Source organism: Mustela putorius, unplaced genomic scaffold, assembly GCF_011764305.1.
Source record: "Mustela putorius furo isolate JIRA1106 unplaced genomic scaffold, ASM1176430v1.1 tig00003913_pilon_pilon_pilon, whole genome shotgun sequence".
NCBI lineage: Eukaryota > Metazoa > Chordata > Mammalia > Carnivora > Mustelidae > Mustela > Mustela putorius.
The window spans coordinates 10,402,778-10,420,169 of NW_025422060.1; the positions used below are offsets into that span (position 1 = coordinate 10,402,778).

General features: G+C 41.4%; 1 long non-coding RNA gene across 2 annotated transcripts; it reads left to right on the forward strand.

Moving 5' to 3' along the window:
* Window positions 1-8,232: 8,232 nt before the first annotated feature.
* Window positions 8,233-16,576, forward strand: LOC123388851. Of its 2 annotated transcripts, none has more exons than XR_006603359.1 (3): window positions 8,233-8,272; window positions 16,197-16,311; window positions 16,463-16,576. It is a non-coding gene; the product is annotated as an uncharacterized LOC123388851 (long non-coding RNA). The 2 variants fall into 2 exon arrangements; XR_006603360.1 differs by having other exon boundaries at window positions 8,240-8,353.
* The last annotated feature ends 816 nt before the right edge of the window (window positions 16,577-17,392 follow it).

The window sequence follows — 17,392 nt, forward strand, 5'->3', positions numbered from 1 at the left end:
TGACTGGTGTGAGGTGGTATCTCATTGTGGTTTTGATTTGTATTTCCCTGATGCTGAGTGATTAAAAAAAAAGTATTGATAAGATAAGTTGGTTAGGAAAAAAAGAGGAAAGAATGTGAGCAAGCTGGAGACTAAAACAAAGCCATGCACTAGATTTAAGGTATATTTTGATCTGTTAGAAGAAACTGTATGCCAGAAGAAAGAAAAGCCTATATGTATACAAAAAGTAAGGTTAAATACAATGAAGGGATAGAATATAACAATGAAAATTTAAAAAGATTTTTAAAAAAGATATAGATAAGATAAAATAGCTTAAAAAGTTTAAAATAGGGGTGCCTGGGTGGCTCAGTGGGTTGAGCCGCTGCCTTCGGCTCAGGTCATGATCTCAGGGTCCTGGGATCGAGTCCCGCATTGGGCTCTCTGCTCAGCAGGGAGCCTGCTTCCTTCTCTCTCTCTCTCTGCCTGCCTCTCAGTGTACTTGTAATTTCTCTCTGTCAAATAAATAAATAAAATCTTGAAAAAAAAAGTTTAAAATAGGAAAGAGGAGAAATTTTAAAAACGGAATAAGAAGAAAATAAAATTAAAAATATTTAACTTTGAAAGACTATAGAATCATGGGAGAAAAGCCATGAATTCTATATGTTGCTTTTCCTAGCTCTGGAGTTCTAAAATTCTCACTGATCTGTTAACATGGTCTTGGCTGGATGTTCTTGCTGATCTTCTGGGGGAGGGGCCTGTAGCTGTGATTCTCAAATGTCTTTGCCTGAGGCAGAATTACACTGCCTTTGCCAGGGGCCAGGCTAACTAATCTGCACAGTTTTGGTCTTGGGAGATTTTGTTCCCTGAATGCTTTCTGTAGAACTTTGGAGGACAGGAATATTGATGCCAGTCTCCCAATCTCTGGTTGGAGGAGCCAAGAACTCAGGGCCCCACTCCTCAGTGCACCCTCAGAGAAAAGCAGTCAATCTCTCACATCTCTCTGGTCTCCAGCCTGTATCCAAGCATTTCTATCTCTGGCACAGGGCTCTGTTTGGAGTCTCCAAACCCAGCAGATTCCTGCCATCCTGTTCCACCCAGAAGAGGAAAGTGAGTCTCCCTGGATCAGCGACTTGTGAGGTCCCTGCTCTTTGAGATCACAGTTTAAGGTAACCCCGAGCTGAGAGCCCCCTCCTCGGTTTCATCTCTGCTGCCAGCTTCCCTGCTCCAATACCTGGGAGCTCTGCCACACTCAGACACCCCTGGTCTTTCTGTGACCACACTGTTCCTGCAAGGGCTCTAACCCCTGCTTAGCCTCTGGAGTGAGGTCCCTCAGTGGAGCTGACTTCTAAAAGTTCTGATTTTGTGCTCTTGCTCCACCGCTTGCTGGGAGCCAGCCCCTCTCCTCACAGTCTCTCTTCCAGTATATTGCCTCGGATTCACTTCTCCATACATCCTATCTTCCAGAAAGTGGTTGCTCTTCTGTTCCTAGAATTGTTGCTCTTCTTCTCTTCGATCTCCTCTTGAGTTTATAGGTGTTCAGAATGCTTTGAAAACTAACTGAACTGCTGGGACCCGATGATATTTAGGTCTCCTCCTTCTCTGCCATCTTGTTCCTTCTCCCTCTATACACCCTTATTCTCTCTAGTTTTAACTATGTTTGTCCTTTTTTATGGTTGAAAATTATTCCATTTTATACATACCACATCTTCTTTATCCATTCCTCTATCAATGGTCACTTGGGTTGCTTCCATATCTTGGCTATTGTTAAGTAATTCTGCAGTAAATATAAGGGGTGCATGGATCCCTTTGAATTAGTACTTTTGTAATCTTTGGTTAAAAACTCAGTAGTGCAAAAACAAAAACAAGAACAATCCCCCCCCCAAAAAAAAACCTGCTACTAGTGCAATTACTAGATGTAGGGTATTTCTATTTTTAACTTTTTGAGAAACCTCCATAGTGTTTTCCACAGTGGCTGTACCAGTTTGCATTCCCAACACCAACATTGCAAGACTTCCTTTTTTTCCACATCCTCACCACTCCTGATATCTGGTGTTTTTTATTTTAGTCATTCTGACAGGTATGAGGTGATATCTCATTGTAGTTTTGATTTGCATTTCGCTGATGATATATGATAATGAGCATCTTTTCAAATGTGTGTGTTGGCTATCTGTAAATCTTCTTTGGAAAAATGTCTGTATCTTCTGCACATTTTAAAATTGGATTATGCATTTTGTTTGTGTTCAACTTTGTAAGTTCTTTATAGATTTTGGATTCTAACCCTTTATTAGGTATGTCAACCCTTTATCAGGTGTGTTATTTGTAAATTTCTACTATTCCATAGTTTGCCATTTAGTTTTCTTGATTGTTTCTGTCACTGCACAGATGCTTTTTATTTTGATGTAGTTCCCATAGTTTATTTTTGCTTTTGTTTCCCTTGTTTCAGGAACCTATCTAGAAAAAAGTTGCTATAGCCAATGCCAGAGGAATTATTCTCTTTGTTCTTTTCTATGATTTTTGTGGTTTCAGGTCCCACATTTAGGTCTTTAATCCGTTTTCAATTTGAATTTATTTTTGTATATGTTGAAAGAAAGCAGTCTAATTTCATTCTTTTGCATGTTGCTGTCAGTTTTCCCAACACCATTTGTTGAAAGGACTTTTCCCCATTGGATATTCTTTCCTGATTTGTGCAAGATAATTTAGTTGGCCATACAATTGTGGGTTTATTTCTGTGTTTTCTACTCTGTTCAGTTGATCTATGTGTCTATTTTTGTGCCAGTACCATACCGTTTGGATTACTACAGCTTTGTAATATAACTTGCATTTCAGAATTGTAATGCCTCCAGATTTGCTTTTCTTTTTCAAGGTTGCTTTAGTTATTTGAGGTCTTTTGTGATCCCATACAAATTTTAAACCTGTTTGTTCTGGTTCTGTGAAAAATACTATTTTTTTTTGATAGGATTGCGTTAAATGTGCAGATTGTTTTGGGTATCAAAGGCATTTTAACAATATTTGTTCTAATCCATGAGCATGGGATGTCTTTCCATTTCTTTGTGTCATCTTCAGTTTCTTTCACCAGTTTTTTATTCAAATTGTTCTTGAGGGAAAGAAATTGGAAGTGAGATGATAACTTTTAAAATGGATGCATTGCCAGTTTTGCTGCAGAAATATATAAGTAGCATTTCCGTAGTCTCCTTTTGCGATGTTTTTCTCCCATTCTTGCCTTGGTATCACTCAAGAGTGTGAAATACTTTGCCTCTCTTTTGTCACATTTAATCTAATTCTGGTTATTCTCATGATGACACCTATGGTAAATTATCAACCTAGCAAATATGTTAAGAAAAATAAAGAACTATTAGGACTGGAAGAAGCTTATTTGAGAAATGTTAATCAGTTATTCAGTTGAAAATAAGTAATGATTTTATTGTTGTTTCTTCTACTAGATGTAAATAAAAATTGTGCCTTTAGCTCGTGGGACGTACTTTTACTTGGCAACATAAAATTATCGAAGGATTATCTTTGTTTTTAGATAGTACCATTTATCTTTGATGAAGAAAGGCTGCCATTTGGCTCAAGTGAAGCATATTTCAATATAGGTCAGTGGAACCTTCATTAAGATGCACTTAATTATTGTGCTCCCAATTGTCCATATATAAAATAGTTCTGTTTTTGTCTATCTAAGAGAGAATTGTAAATGTACAGATTTAATCAGAATTTAAATGATTATATCCTTTTAGAAATGCAGCTTGTATTTTCATGGTCTTTTTTGTTGTTGTTGTTGTTGTTTTAAACATCCTCATTCTTACTAATGAAATTTATTTCAGAGCAGCAAATATTTTGTTAAATAAAAAGCAAGTCACTTCAAAATCTGAATAACTATATAATTTTGCTTGGTATTAAAAGAAAGATTACCCCAAATCTCAGTCCTTTCAAAGTGAACTTTGAATTACCCTCCTGGTTATGGAAAGTCATATTTGCTTTTCATTCAGATTTTGTGAATATGAACATGTTGTTACAGGATTTACAGATGACTTTATTTAACTGAATAGAGAATTATTTTAGAGCTCATTGTATTGGCTTTACAACCAGATTATATTCTTGAAGTGATTTCATTAAAATTACCTACAGTTTTCTAATAACTTTTAAGCTGTATATGGTCTTCATTGAAGAAGTTGATAGAGGGAGTTTGCTATACAGTATCTTGCCTCTTTTTTTTTTTTTTTTTTGGTAGCTTTAAATCTTGATCTAATTTCAAACTTATAGAAATGTTACTTGAATAATACAAGGAACCCCCGTGTACCTTTGGTCCAGATTCATTATCCCATTTTTTAATTGGCCACTTCCCTTTCCCCTTTCTCTCCTCTTTCATCCTTCCCTGTCCCTCTCTCCTTCCTTCCTTCTCCCTGTGTGTATACATGTCTTTGTGTGGACGCAGGTTTTTATTTTTCCTAGACAGACTTCTGGGGTAGAAATTGCTGGGTCATGTAGTAAGTTTCTGTTTACCTTTTTACGGACCTGATGAAATGCATCATTCTCCATATCTTCTACAGCATATTCTTAGAGTCTTTTTGATAATAATGTCATTCTTAGAGAGTCATTCTGGTGTGAATGAAATAATATCTCATGGATTAACATACGGTTATCTACACTAGTGATATCCTCTCCTGTTTTATTGGCCGTGTGTATATTTTCTTTGGAGAAACATCCATTCAGAGCACCCTCACTGTCCCTTTTGGGTTGTCTTATTATGTGGTGTAAGAGATCATATATTCTGAACACAAGTTCTTTATCAATCTTGCTTTTTAAAAATCCAATTGACAATCTCTGTTGAGTGGAGTGTTTAGTTAATTCAGATTTAGTTTTGATATACTTGTTTCTACACTTCCCATTTTGCTTTTTCTTTCTGATTTTTCTCATATCTCAAGAGATCCTTTTGTTCCTCCTTTTTTGAGTTACATCTTAGTGATTGATCTAGGTATGACTGTGTGCATCTTGTCAGTCTACTCTAATTCTGGTTAAATGTAGGAACTTTGTTTCAGTAGATCTCATTTTCTTCTCTGTGCCCCTAGTGTCATATGTTATATCTGTGCATGTTACAGCAGCTCAACAGTACAGTGACATAACTAGTGCTTTATAGACTCTTATTTCCACAGTCTTTCTCTGGGAATGTCATTTATTTTTGCCTTTGTTTTTTTAAGAATAGTTTTGCTGGATATAGAATACATGGTTGCCTTTTTAAAAATCTGTAATCATTTAGATTATGTAATCCCATAGACTCCTAGCTTCCATTATTTTTTTGTAAGAAGTCAGCTGTTAATCATAATTTTGGTCTCCTTTTGTGATAGGTTGTTTTTTTTCTCTTGCAGATTTCGAGGTTTTGTGTTTGTTTGCTTATCCTTGATTTTAGCAGTTTGACCCCATGATGACACGTTTAGGTGTGGATGTCCTTGTCTATTTCCTGGTTAGGATTTACTGGGCTTCATGGATCTGCAGATTAGGTTTTCATCAAATTTAAGCAATTTTTGGCACTTATTTCTTCAAATATATTTATTAATCCTTTTCTGTCTTCCTTCTGGGGATCTCCTTATCGTTGATCTGGTCTCAGGCTTTGTTCATTTTCTTCATTTTTTTTTTCTACCTCTCTGCTTGAGATTGAGTAATTTCTGTTGATTCTTCAAGTTCACTGATTCTCCTGTCATCTCAAATCAGTTGAATTTTCCATTGCAGGTACTGTATTTTTCAGCTGTAAGTTCCCATTCAATTCTTTAATTTACTTTGTATCTTTTTTTAAATTTAAATTTTAATTTTTTAAAGGTTTTTTTATTTGACAGAGAGATCTTAAGTAGGCATATAGACAGGCAGAGAGAGAGGGGGAAGCAGGCTCCCTGCTGAGCAGAGGGCCCAATGTGGGCCTCGTTCCCAGGATCCTGAGACCATGACCTGAGCTGAAGGCAGAGGCTTAACCCACTGAGCCACCCAGGCACCCCTGTATCTTTTTATTGAGACTCTTCATGTGTTGTGTCATTTTCATCATGGTTTTCAGCACTATTTCCATTAGTCTTTGACCATGTCCATGTAGCTGCTTTTAAATCTTTGCTGAATCTACCATCTGGAAATACTTAGATGGTTTCTCCTTAATGCTTTTTGTAGTAAGGGTCACCTTTCTTGTCTCTTTGTTTTATAATCTTGTTGAATTTCAGGTAATGTAGCAATTAGGGGTTCTGATTTCCACCCCAGGGGGTTGTCTTGTTTTGCTTAATAACTTGCCTCTAGTAAATTTATGAAGTCTGTCTCTCCTGCAGTGTGCAGCCATTGATGTCTCTGTCCATTTCTTAAATTTTTAAGTCTTGCTTCCTGCATGTTGCTGCTGTGCCTGCATCCTTTCACATTTAGCCAACGATTGGGCAGATGTTGTGTGCAGACCCCATTATTCATGCTTTCTCCTCTGCTGATGGATTTGTGTGGGCTTCTAAGTCCATTCAACATTTGGGTCATTTTCAAGGCTGCCTGGTTTTTGCTAACAAGCTTTTTGCTTCTTTGCGTATGTGTGCATGGCTTGGCAACCATGGGTATGTGGGTGGCTTGAACCAGCTTCAGTTTCAACTGCATGCCCTGGGTAAACCTGGAGTTTATGTGGAGTGCTTATCACATTCAGATGGCTCTCTGACCTCTCAGATCTTACAGTTAAATACCTTGCTACTCTTACCTTGTTTCCCCCAAACAGCATTGCAACCTCAGGCTAGAGAACTCTGTCTGCTTAGCATGGAGGCCACCTCTTTGACTTACTCTGCCTCAGGTCAGGCAAGTCCCTTCTCTAAGTGACAGGTTTCTGGCATGGGAAGTGAGAGCACAGCACAGACTCACACAACTCTAGTCAAACTTGAGTAATTTTCATGAATAAGCACTTCTTAGTTTGTTGTAGGTCTTCAGAGTCTTTAAAATATTATTATCCAGATTTATAGCCCCGGAGCGGCGAGCGGAGCAGAGGCCCCGCCGCCCCGCCCCCCAGAGAGGCGAGCGGAGCGGAGCCCCCGCCGTCCAGCCGCCCCGGAGCAGCGAGCGGAGGCCCCGCCGTCCCGCCGCCCCGCAGCAGCGAGCGGAGGACCGGCCGACCCGCCGCCCCGCCGCCCCGCAGCGGCGAGCCGAGGCCGCGGAGGCCCCGCCGCCCCCGCCGCCCTTGTCGCCTCTGCCACCCCGCCACGGCGAGCCGAGTGGAGGCCCTGCCACACTGAGATCTGTGAGGCTTGAGCCTCGCACGTGCGCTTTGGGCACCTTTAGTGGCTGCCCTTTATGCGCAGGCGCAGCCACGCGGGATTCAGAGGTGCGCAAGCGCATTTGTGCTTGGCGTCATAGTTAACGATTGTTAGGTGCTCCAAGATTCCTAACTGTTGCGCGGTGGGTTTGTCTTATCTCTAGCACTGGTGCTGGCGTCTAGAAGCAGCATAGAGCCAAGCGGAAGGTGAAGTGGTGGTAAAGCCTCTAGGCTTTGCAATGAAGAAGTTTTTTTGTTTCCGGACTGGGAAGGTGTGTTCATCCCCGACCTTTGACATCCAGCTGATGAATGACTTGAGGGCTTTGGTTTACAAGCAGGAAGTCACTGAGACCCAGCCCCGGTATAACATCCGCGTGAAAGAGCTCAAAAAGATCCACAAAGTTGCTCTCCTGGGCAACATATGGAATATGGAGCAGTTGCTACTGCGTGGGAAGAACGTGAATAAAAGAGACAAGAGGAAAAGGTAATAGGCATTAAGGGCCTGCTTAGCCAGAGGGAGTCATTTTGTGTTTAGGTAGTGAACTTAGATTGACCCCGCCCCTCCCAGAGGAACTTACTTGCAAAGCCTAGATACAAGGGCAGGTCAGGCCAGGTGAAGACATCCAATCAGTGGGGTGCGCATATATCTATTAGGGTAAATTGAAATTCAGTTGGCCACACAGAGAAAGCCCCAGGCAGTTTTCTTTGTGTGCTGCAGATCTAGCATGATTGTGCAGTTTTCTCTGTGTATCACAATCTCATTGTCCACCTGTGTATAGCCTGGCTAAATGACCTCTAGAAAAGTCTGTGAGGCTGGGAGAGGTCATCTCTTTGCAAGAGACAGCCCTGAGCGGTCAGTTTGATTCTCGATGCTTGGCGCGAAATAAAGCATTGCTTGACCTTCACTTTGTATCAGTCTCGCTCCTTTGATTACGGGATTGTCCGGGAACAAACAATGAGCACTGAGCCAGCATCAGGATTTCTGGGAAAAGCCTCTGGAGGTAAGATCACGGGATCCTGTCTGTCTGGTTGTGGAGCTCCAGGGTATGGCCCACCGGGGAGAAGCTGGAGCAGCCATGCTCCCCAGGGCTAGAGTGGATGCGGGGATGCCCCTTCCCTCCACTGGTAGGTCGCCAGGGGGTTCAAGTCCCCATAGGCAGTCAGGGGGTTTGAGTTCCCCTAAGCTGTCACCAGGTGTTCGAGTCCCCCTAGGCAGCCAGGGGGTTCGAGTCCCTCTAGGCTGTCAGGGGTTTCGAGTCCCCTTAGAAAATCCCCACCTGTGGCAGGACCACTGGGCCTGCAGTTGTCTTTGTCTTGTTTTTTTGTTGTCTGTTGTGTTGTTTGCTGTGTTTGAAGAAATGGGGCAAGCAGAGAGTGAGGGGACTCTGACTTTTAATGGCTATAACTGGAGCCGACTGTGGTTAGTCTAACTCGAGACAGAGACTTTAAGGAATATTCCCAAGCAGCTGCTGAAACTCTCTTTGTTTTGGGGCAGTTCCTGTCTTCTATGGCCTGATGTGGACTGCCTAGCCCCTCCCCCTTGCTGGCAGGAGAGCATGGCATCTGAAGTGGAGTGGGCCCAGGTGGAACATGAAATCTGTTAAGAAAGAGGTGACTAAACTGATGGTTAATTGTCTGTCTCAGGGTCTTAATGGGTAATTGTTAAAGTAGCTCTCAAAGTCTTTGGTAACCTGAAACTGTGAAAGTTTGAAGGTTTGCTTGAATGACAAATGGAATTAAATTTGTTGTACATCTAGGTCTTAACCAAATGGGATAAAATGCTAGAGTGTTGGTTGCTGGAACTGGATCTGTGCTTTTTTTTTTTTTTTTTAAAGATTTTATTTATTTATTTGACAGAGAAATCACAAGTAGATGGAGAGGCAGGCAGAGAGAGAGAGGGAAGCAGGCTTCTCCGCTGAGCAGAGAGCCTGATGCGGGACTCGATCCCAGGACTCTGAGATCATGACCTGAGCCGAAGGCAGCGGCTTAACCCACTGAGCCACCCAGGCGCCCCTGGATCTGTGCTTTTGAAATCTGCTGGTGAACATGTTTTGTACTTAGCTGATTCATAAATTTGCCTTCTAAGAATTCTCTTGTAAAATGACTTCCGCCTTAAAGGAAATTCATATGGGAAGACTTTCAGGACAAATACAGGTCTTTGATATGTTAAAATCCTGGAACTAAAATGGGTAAGAATTGCCAGAAGTAAAAGCTGCATTCAGACTAAACCAGAATTAGTAACATGGAACTAGATGACCTGAAAGATTGTAATGTTGTATCTCTTGATGTTTTGTCTTATTTTAAACATTACTGGTTCTGTAGTGTTTGCTCTTCCAGGCTTGTTAAACTTTTTCTTAAGTTATCTGTAACTTACAGAGATGTAAAAGTAGTCATTTGTAAACAAATCAAGGTACTCAACTCTCTCTATCTGAACCCTCTGAAACCGAAAGATCTCAGCAAGTATTCTTTCTTCCATGGCAATCAGTCATTTGCATAAGTTCAGTAGGAATCTGTTCTCCTTGTAACAAGACACCATTGGAAACACTGGTTATTTTACCAAGGCTTTGACTGGAATGTCATATTTGAAAAGATTCAGCTATGACTAGACAGCTTAAAGGAACTAAGGTGGACTTTATAAAACCTGGAGCCTGAAAGCCCTTTGGTACTGTTGGCCTGATACCTTGCTTACAGTGTTCCCAGCAGCCTCACCAGGCGAGTAAAGGATATAACTTCCTGGCAGATGCAGGAACCTCAGGATACTTTGGGTACCTCAGGAAGAGGAATTCTCCCAACTCAAGAGGTATTGCAGGCATGTCTGATGGCAAGTACGTGGCTTGGCTTCTGGCCTGGAGAGGCTACTATAAGCTTAACCTAGAGATTCCTTATGAGAAGTTCCAGCAAAGCAGATTCTCAAAGATTTATATGATCACTCACTGTTCTTGCAGAGCTTATGTAAGTAATTAGGCCAAGTTTGTTATAACTGGACTTGTTTTTCAAATAAATTAGTCCTGATTTGGTTATCTCTGGAAATGAGGGTTATTTTAGAGAGAAAAATTATGGTTTTTTTTTTTTTAAAGATTTTATTTATTTATTTGTCAGAGAGAGCGAGCGAGAGTGAGCATAGGCAGACAGAGTGGAAGGCAGAGTCAGAGGGAGAAGCAGGCTCCCTGCGGAGCAAGGAGCCCGATGTGGGACTCGATCCCAGGACGCTGGGATCATGACCTGAGCCGAAGGCAGCTGCTTAACCAACTGAGCCACCCAGGCGTCCCAGAAAAATTATGTTTTAATATTACACATTTATGGGTGTTAAATTCTACATTTGATTGTCTTTAAATGCTTGTTTACCGAAGCTAGACAACTTGAGGTAAATTTCAGGGAAGTTGCATGATAGCTTGTTTAGATGATCTTGATTTTGCCAGTCAGTCATCCGCAGATATAGGGAGGAAACTTCAGAAAATTGAAGAATTTGAAGGGAAGAATGTGACTGAGTGAGTGGGACTAGCAGAAAAAGTGTTTAACAACAGGGATGTACAGGAGGAAGGTTTTGGCATTACAATGAGGCAGGTAGGGAATGGTAAATGGAAGGAAAAGCCTAAGCACAGAGAAGGCAGGCAGGGAGACGTAGATTCAGATCAGTGTGCTTACTGTAAGGAAAAAGGGCATTGGGCCAGGGAGTGCCCTGAAAGGAAGATGGCCATGCTGGCCTCCAGAGACTGAAGGGGCTGTGGTTCAGAGCCCCTCCCCGAACATCAGGTAAAAATTGAAGTGGAGGGGAAATCAATTGAAACCTATGGGAAAAACTATCTGGAGAGGAAGTCTTGGTACAAGAGGTGAATGGCATAGAAAGACATAAATAGACAACTGTGCAGATGTTTGTGGCAGCTGTAGATGAATACCTTCTTTACGAGCCAGTCTCAGAACCAGAGGAGACAAGAGAAGGGAGCCTTCTCCAAACCCTACAGGTCTAGTTTCCTGAAGTCTGGGCAGAAGGGAAGCCCCCGGGCTTGGCCAAGGGACAGCCTCCAGTGGTGGTACAATTAAGAGCAATAGCCATGGTTGTTTGTGTCCGGCAGTACTCCCTTCCCTGGGAAGCAAAGGAAGGGATCAGAGAACACATTAACCGCCTCTGAGGAGACGGGATCCTAGTTCCCTGCAAGTCTCCGAGGAACACAGCTTTGCTGCCCATCAAAAAGGCCGAGACCAGGGAGTACTGGCCTGTTCAGGACTTGCGGGAAGTTAATAAAGGGGTTGAAGATGTCCACCCAATGGGGCCTAATCCCTATGCCCTCCTCTCCCTCCTGGGTCCCCAAAGAACTGTTTATACCATATTAGATGTCAAAGATACATTTTTCTGCATATCTTTAGCAAGGGAGTCTCAGCCCCTTCTTTGCTTTTGAGTGGCCCGATCCAGAGGAAGGATTTCAAGGCCAACTCACCTGGACAGGACTTCCCCAAGGGTTCAAGAATTCACCCACTATCTTCAACGAGGCCGTACATGAGGATTTGCAGGAGTATAGAACCTCCAACCTGGGAGTCACTCTGTTACAGTATGTTGATAACTTGCTAACAGCCGCTGAGGACTATGAGTCATGTTTGTGGGGATGAGAGCTCTCTTACAGATTCTGCAGGAAAAGGGTATTGGGTGTCAGCAAAGAAAGCACAGCTCTGTCAGAGCCATGCTACTTATCTAGGCTTTGATCTCCATGAGGGAGTGCGTTCAGTGTCTTGAGTCCAGGAAATAGGTGATCACCCAATTACCCCCGCCCCACCACGTCCCAACAAGTGAGGGAGTTTCTTGAGATGGTGGGCTACTGTAGGCTGTGGATACTGCAATCTACGGAGATTGCCTGACCTCTCTATGAACTGGCAAAAGGGGGGCTCACTATGATAGAGTGGACAGCTGAGGCAGAAGGAGCATCTCAGGAATTACAGACAGCCTTACTGAGTGCCCCAGCATTGGCCATCCCAGAAGCCCTTCCACTTGTATGTGGATGAAAAAGCAGAGGTGGCCAAAGGAGTTTTGACTCAGACTCTGGAGGCTTGGCAAAGGCCAGTAGCCTATCTTAGCAAGAAACTAGATCCAGTAGCAGCTGGGTTCCCCCTTGCCTCCGCAGAATTGCTGCCATGGCCCTCCTGGTCAAGGATGCAAGTAAATTGACTTTGGGTCAAAATCTCATCTTGACCACCACCCACACTACCAAAGGCCTTCTCCAGAATCCACCAGACCAATGAATGATGAACGCCCGAGTGACAGGGTATCAGGGCCTCCTCCTCAACGAAACAAGAGTGAGCTTCCGGCCCCCAGTGGTGCTAAATCCAGCCACGCTGCTACCAGTAGAGCTGGCTGACCACCTACATGACTGTGGGGAGGTCCTAACCTGAGTCACAGAAGTAAGGCTGGCCCTCAGAGACATTCCCCTTCTGGATGCAGAGGTGACTCTGTTCATGGATGGGAGTAGTTACATGGTCAATGGAAAAAGGGATGCAGGGGCTGCAGTGGTTTCCCCTGAGCAGGAACTCTGGACAGCAGCCCTGCCACATGGAACATTGGTGCAAAAAGTGGAGCTGATTGCACTCACCAAGGCATTGCTGATGGCCAAAGGTAAAACTGCCAACATCTATACAGACAGCAGGTATGCATTTGCTACTCTCCATATACATGGGGCTATTCATAAAGAAAGGGGCCTATTAACAGCAGAAGGAAAAAGAATTAAAAACAGAGAAGAAGTACTGGCTCTCCTCCAAGCTATTTGGGACTCAAAAGAGGTGGCTGTTATGCACTGCCCAGGACACTAAAAGGGGACTGATCTGATTTCAAAAGGAAACCAATTAGCAGATGAAGCTGCAAAGCAAGCAGCCCAAAACAACAGTGCAGGAGCTGGTTACACTTCCAGCTCCAGCCCTACCAGAAAAACTGAACTATTCAGAGGATTTAAAGTATTTACAAAAATGGCCTAAATTAGACCATGAGAGGAATTGGGCTAAGACTAAAACAGGAAAGTTAATTCTTCCTCGGAGACTAGGTAAGAAGTTAGTAGGCCAGATACATCAGGGTACTCATTTGCGGACATGAAAACTTAAGGAGCTTATAGGCAAGCAGTTCCAGGTTTCTAAATTAGGGTGTATGTTTCAGGATGTAGTTGATGGATGTGCTAAATGCCAGGGAGTAAATGCAGGAGGAACTAGAATGGGAAGAGGGAAAAGAGAAAGAGGTAAGGAACCAGGAATTTTTTTTTAATGTTATCATTTTTTAAATTTATTTTTTATTTCTTTTCAGCATAATAGAATTCATTGTTTTTGCACCACACCCCTCAGATTGTTTTTTAGAGTCCAGAGTGTCTCATTGTTCATCTCCCCTTCCAATTTCTCCCAACTCCCTTCTCCTCTCCATCTCCCCATGTCCTCCATGCTATTTGTTATGCTCCACAAATAAGTGAAACCATATGAAAATTGACTCTCTCTGCTTGACTTACTTCACTTAGCATAATCTCTTCCAGTCCCAGCCATGTTGCTACAAAAGTTAGGTATTCATCCTTTCTGATGGAGGCATAATACTCCATAGGGTATATGGACCACATCTTCTTTATCCATTCATCCATTGAAGGGCATCTTGGTTCTTTCCACAGTTTGGCAGCCGTGGCCATTGCTGCTATGAACATTGGGGTACAGATGGCCCTTCTTTTCACTACATCCATCGCTCCTGTCACCGAGGGCACTTGGCGGTCTTCCCTCCTGAGGCTGGGCAGCAAGGGGTCTAGCGCCCAGGCTGGCTGAGCAAAAAACCAAAATCCTCAGCTGCCTTTGGACCCACTCATAAGTCCCCATATAGGCCACTTAAGAGACAGCTTTGATATGATTGAACCACATTTCAATAGTGACAGAAAAGAAATGAAGTATATATAGTATTTTACTTTATTTTTTAAGATTTTATTATTGACAGAGAGAGACACAGAGGGAGGGAATAGAGCAGAGGGAGTGGGAGAGGTGGAAGCAGCCTCCCACCCCTAGCAGAAAGCCCGATGTGGGGCTTGATCTTAGGACCCTGAGATCAGGAGGGTCCTGAACCCAAGGCAGATGCTGAATGACTGAGCCACCCAGGCGCCTCCAGTATTTTATTTTTAATGGATATCTTTTTATATGATAATGTTATAAAAAAAGATCTAATCCCATAATATATCAACTTCTGGGCTACAAATTCTTTTGATAAAATCCAATATATAATTTTTATCTGTGTCCACTTTGTATGTATGTTATTTACTGAATGGCTGTTGAAAGAAATTTTGAATTGGGAAGATGGTTCTGTTTGTGATTAGGAAGACGTATTTCTCAAAATGTGTACTCTTCCTGTATTTATCAACATTCCATAAAGCAAATAAAATCATCATGGTTTTAAGAATTTTGTGTTACACCTGCTCTCTTTTATCATTGTGATGACATTAAGAAATTTTTTGGAATCACTAGAGTATACACCTGAAAGTAATATAACACTGCACGTTAACTGGAATTAAAATAAAAACTTAAATTTTTATAAGTAGACAGATACACCCTTCCAGATATCAAAATGTATCTTAAATTTCCACAAATTACACGGTTACTAATGGCTGAAAGGACAGATGAATGAATGGGGCAGAGAAGAAAATGCCAAACACCCCAATATGGTGACATTTCATATTAGTAGGAAAAGGTGAATCATTCATAAGTGGTGAAGAAATATCTGCTATTTATTTATTTATAATGGTATTAAATACTAAGATTGATAATTGGTAATTCTTGATTTTCATATAATCTACAAATCTAATAAAATGAAAAAAACAATTTCATTTATTATTTAACATAATAAATGAAAATATATAATATTTATATATATATCATATATTTGATATATCATATATATGATATATTTATGTATAAGATATAGAAAATATATATTATTTCATATATAAAAATATATATAATACATAATGTACAAAAATAAAACTGTTCCTGTTTATTTGAATCCTGAGCTTCCTCTGGCTTAAAGTTTCTTGAATATCAGAGTGAAGAATTACTTAAAAAGAATTCTTCATTATTTTAGTCCTCTTTTCCCATAATGCTTTCAAGAACTAAAATTTATTTAAATGCTAACCATGTGACTAGAACTGCAGTAGAGCTGTTGTATGTATAGAACATTATTACATTTAACGTAAGGCACATTGATTGTGTGATGCCCCACCATTTTGTATACCATTAAGAAATCTTAAAAAATTCTGCCAATTATAGTTGTAAGACATTTTGAATTATAAATCACATTCCAATGTCAGAGATACTAAAAGGTGACAAAATGAGCCTCCTAGAATCATTGATATGTAGTATTCTTGTGAATATTTAAAACATATCTGAGAAGTAGGCATAATTGTATCAGTTTACCTAATGGGAGTGTTGTCTTTGTATAATAGTAGCAATAGTAATAGTCATAATAATAATAATATGTAACAAACTTTGCATAGATCCTCATTTAAGCATCGTGACGAGGTCTCATGAGATAACTATTCTTTACTTTATTTTTCTTAGTTTTTAGTAATCTCTGTAGCCAACATGAGGCTTGAATTCATGACCCTTGAGATTAAGAGTCACATGACCTTCAAACTGAGCAAGGCAGGGAACATGAGATAACTGTTTTTATCTCCATTATTTTGATGAGGAAATTGAGGATAAGGCTGAGCCATAACTATTAAGTTTAAATCCTATTAAGTAGGTCTCAGTTTGAGCTGAATCCTGAGGTCACGCTCTACCTAGTCAGATAGCCTGCTCTTTTATTAGTATGGTGAATGATCACTAATAATTATTGTACTTTCTTCAAAAGAAAACGAAATCTTTGTTTTTGAGTCAAAGGAATAAGATGCTATTTAATGTTTACAATTACATGAATTAATTGCATGTTTTGAAATAGTGCACTATAATTTCCTAAAATGTTCTTTCACTTCCATAGGACGCCTCTCCATGTGGCCTGTACCATCGGCCATGCCGACATGGTAGATTTTCTTGTAGAGAGGAAATGCAAGCTTGACCTCTATGATGGAGACTATAGGACTCCTCTAATGAAGGTGTGTGGTAGCAGCTGTGTCTGCCTGAGATGGATTTGATTTAATTACTTAGAATGAAAATTTATTACAATTAAATGTAACTAATTGGTTGTAGCATGCTTGCTTTAAATTCCCAGAATTTATACTCTGTTTCTTGGGATACTACTGACAGGCTGTACAATACCAGGAAGAGGCATGTGTAACTACTCTTTTAGAACATGGTGCTAATCCAGATCTTACGGATAAGTTTGGCAATACTGCCCTCCACTATGCTGTTGGTAGTAAGAACACATCAATAGTAGAGAAGCTGATTTTATACCATGCAAATATTGAAGCAAGAAACAAGGTACGTCAACATTATTTATAAAGTATTTGAAAATTTAAAACATATATATGTATAAATTTTTTTAGCTACAAAACATTTATTTACATATTTATTCATATATGTAATAAATAATGAATACTGAATTCTATACATCAAGTCCTGTCACCAGGGAAACAACTCCAAAGCCAGGGCAGGGATGACTAGAGAACGATGAAGGCCACGGAAAGGGCAGAGTTCTGTTTCCCAGCCGCCCTTCCACCCCAGAAAGAGAATCTTCCCATTAGTGCTTGGGAGTGGATGGTGGGCTCAGAGCCCACAAAGGCTTGAAGGCCTGAAGGGAGTGAGGTGATGATGGAGGCTGGGTGCTGTGCAGGGGCTTAGGAAACGGGTGCTGCTGGGAAGGGGTGGGAGACCATGGCCCAGTGGGGTAACTTGGGTGAGTGCGAGTGGGAGGAGAAAGCAGCAGGTTGCAGGCCCCGGGCACTCCAGGCTCCAAGGTTCTGAAGATGAGAGCACGGGGATCGGGTCATGACATCCTCCAGGGGCATCTACTTGTGCTCATAGCCACTCTGCCTGCCATGTCCTGCAATGGGGTCTCCCATTTTACAGAGTAGTTCCTGCTCAGCATTGTGTAGGTCCTCAGGGGGTAGTAGCTGTGCATGGGGAGTTGAGGGGGACCGCACTCACTCTTCCACTTGTTATTTCTTTTACATGTCTTACCTCCTACCACTGCCCTTAAGGAAGCACTGTTGGTTCACATAGAGAGGGTCAATTTTT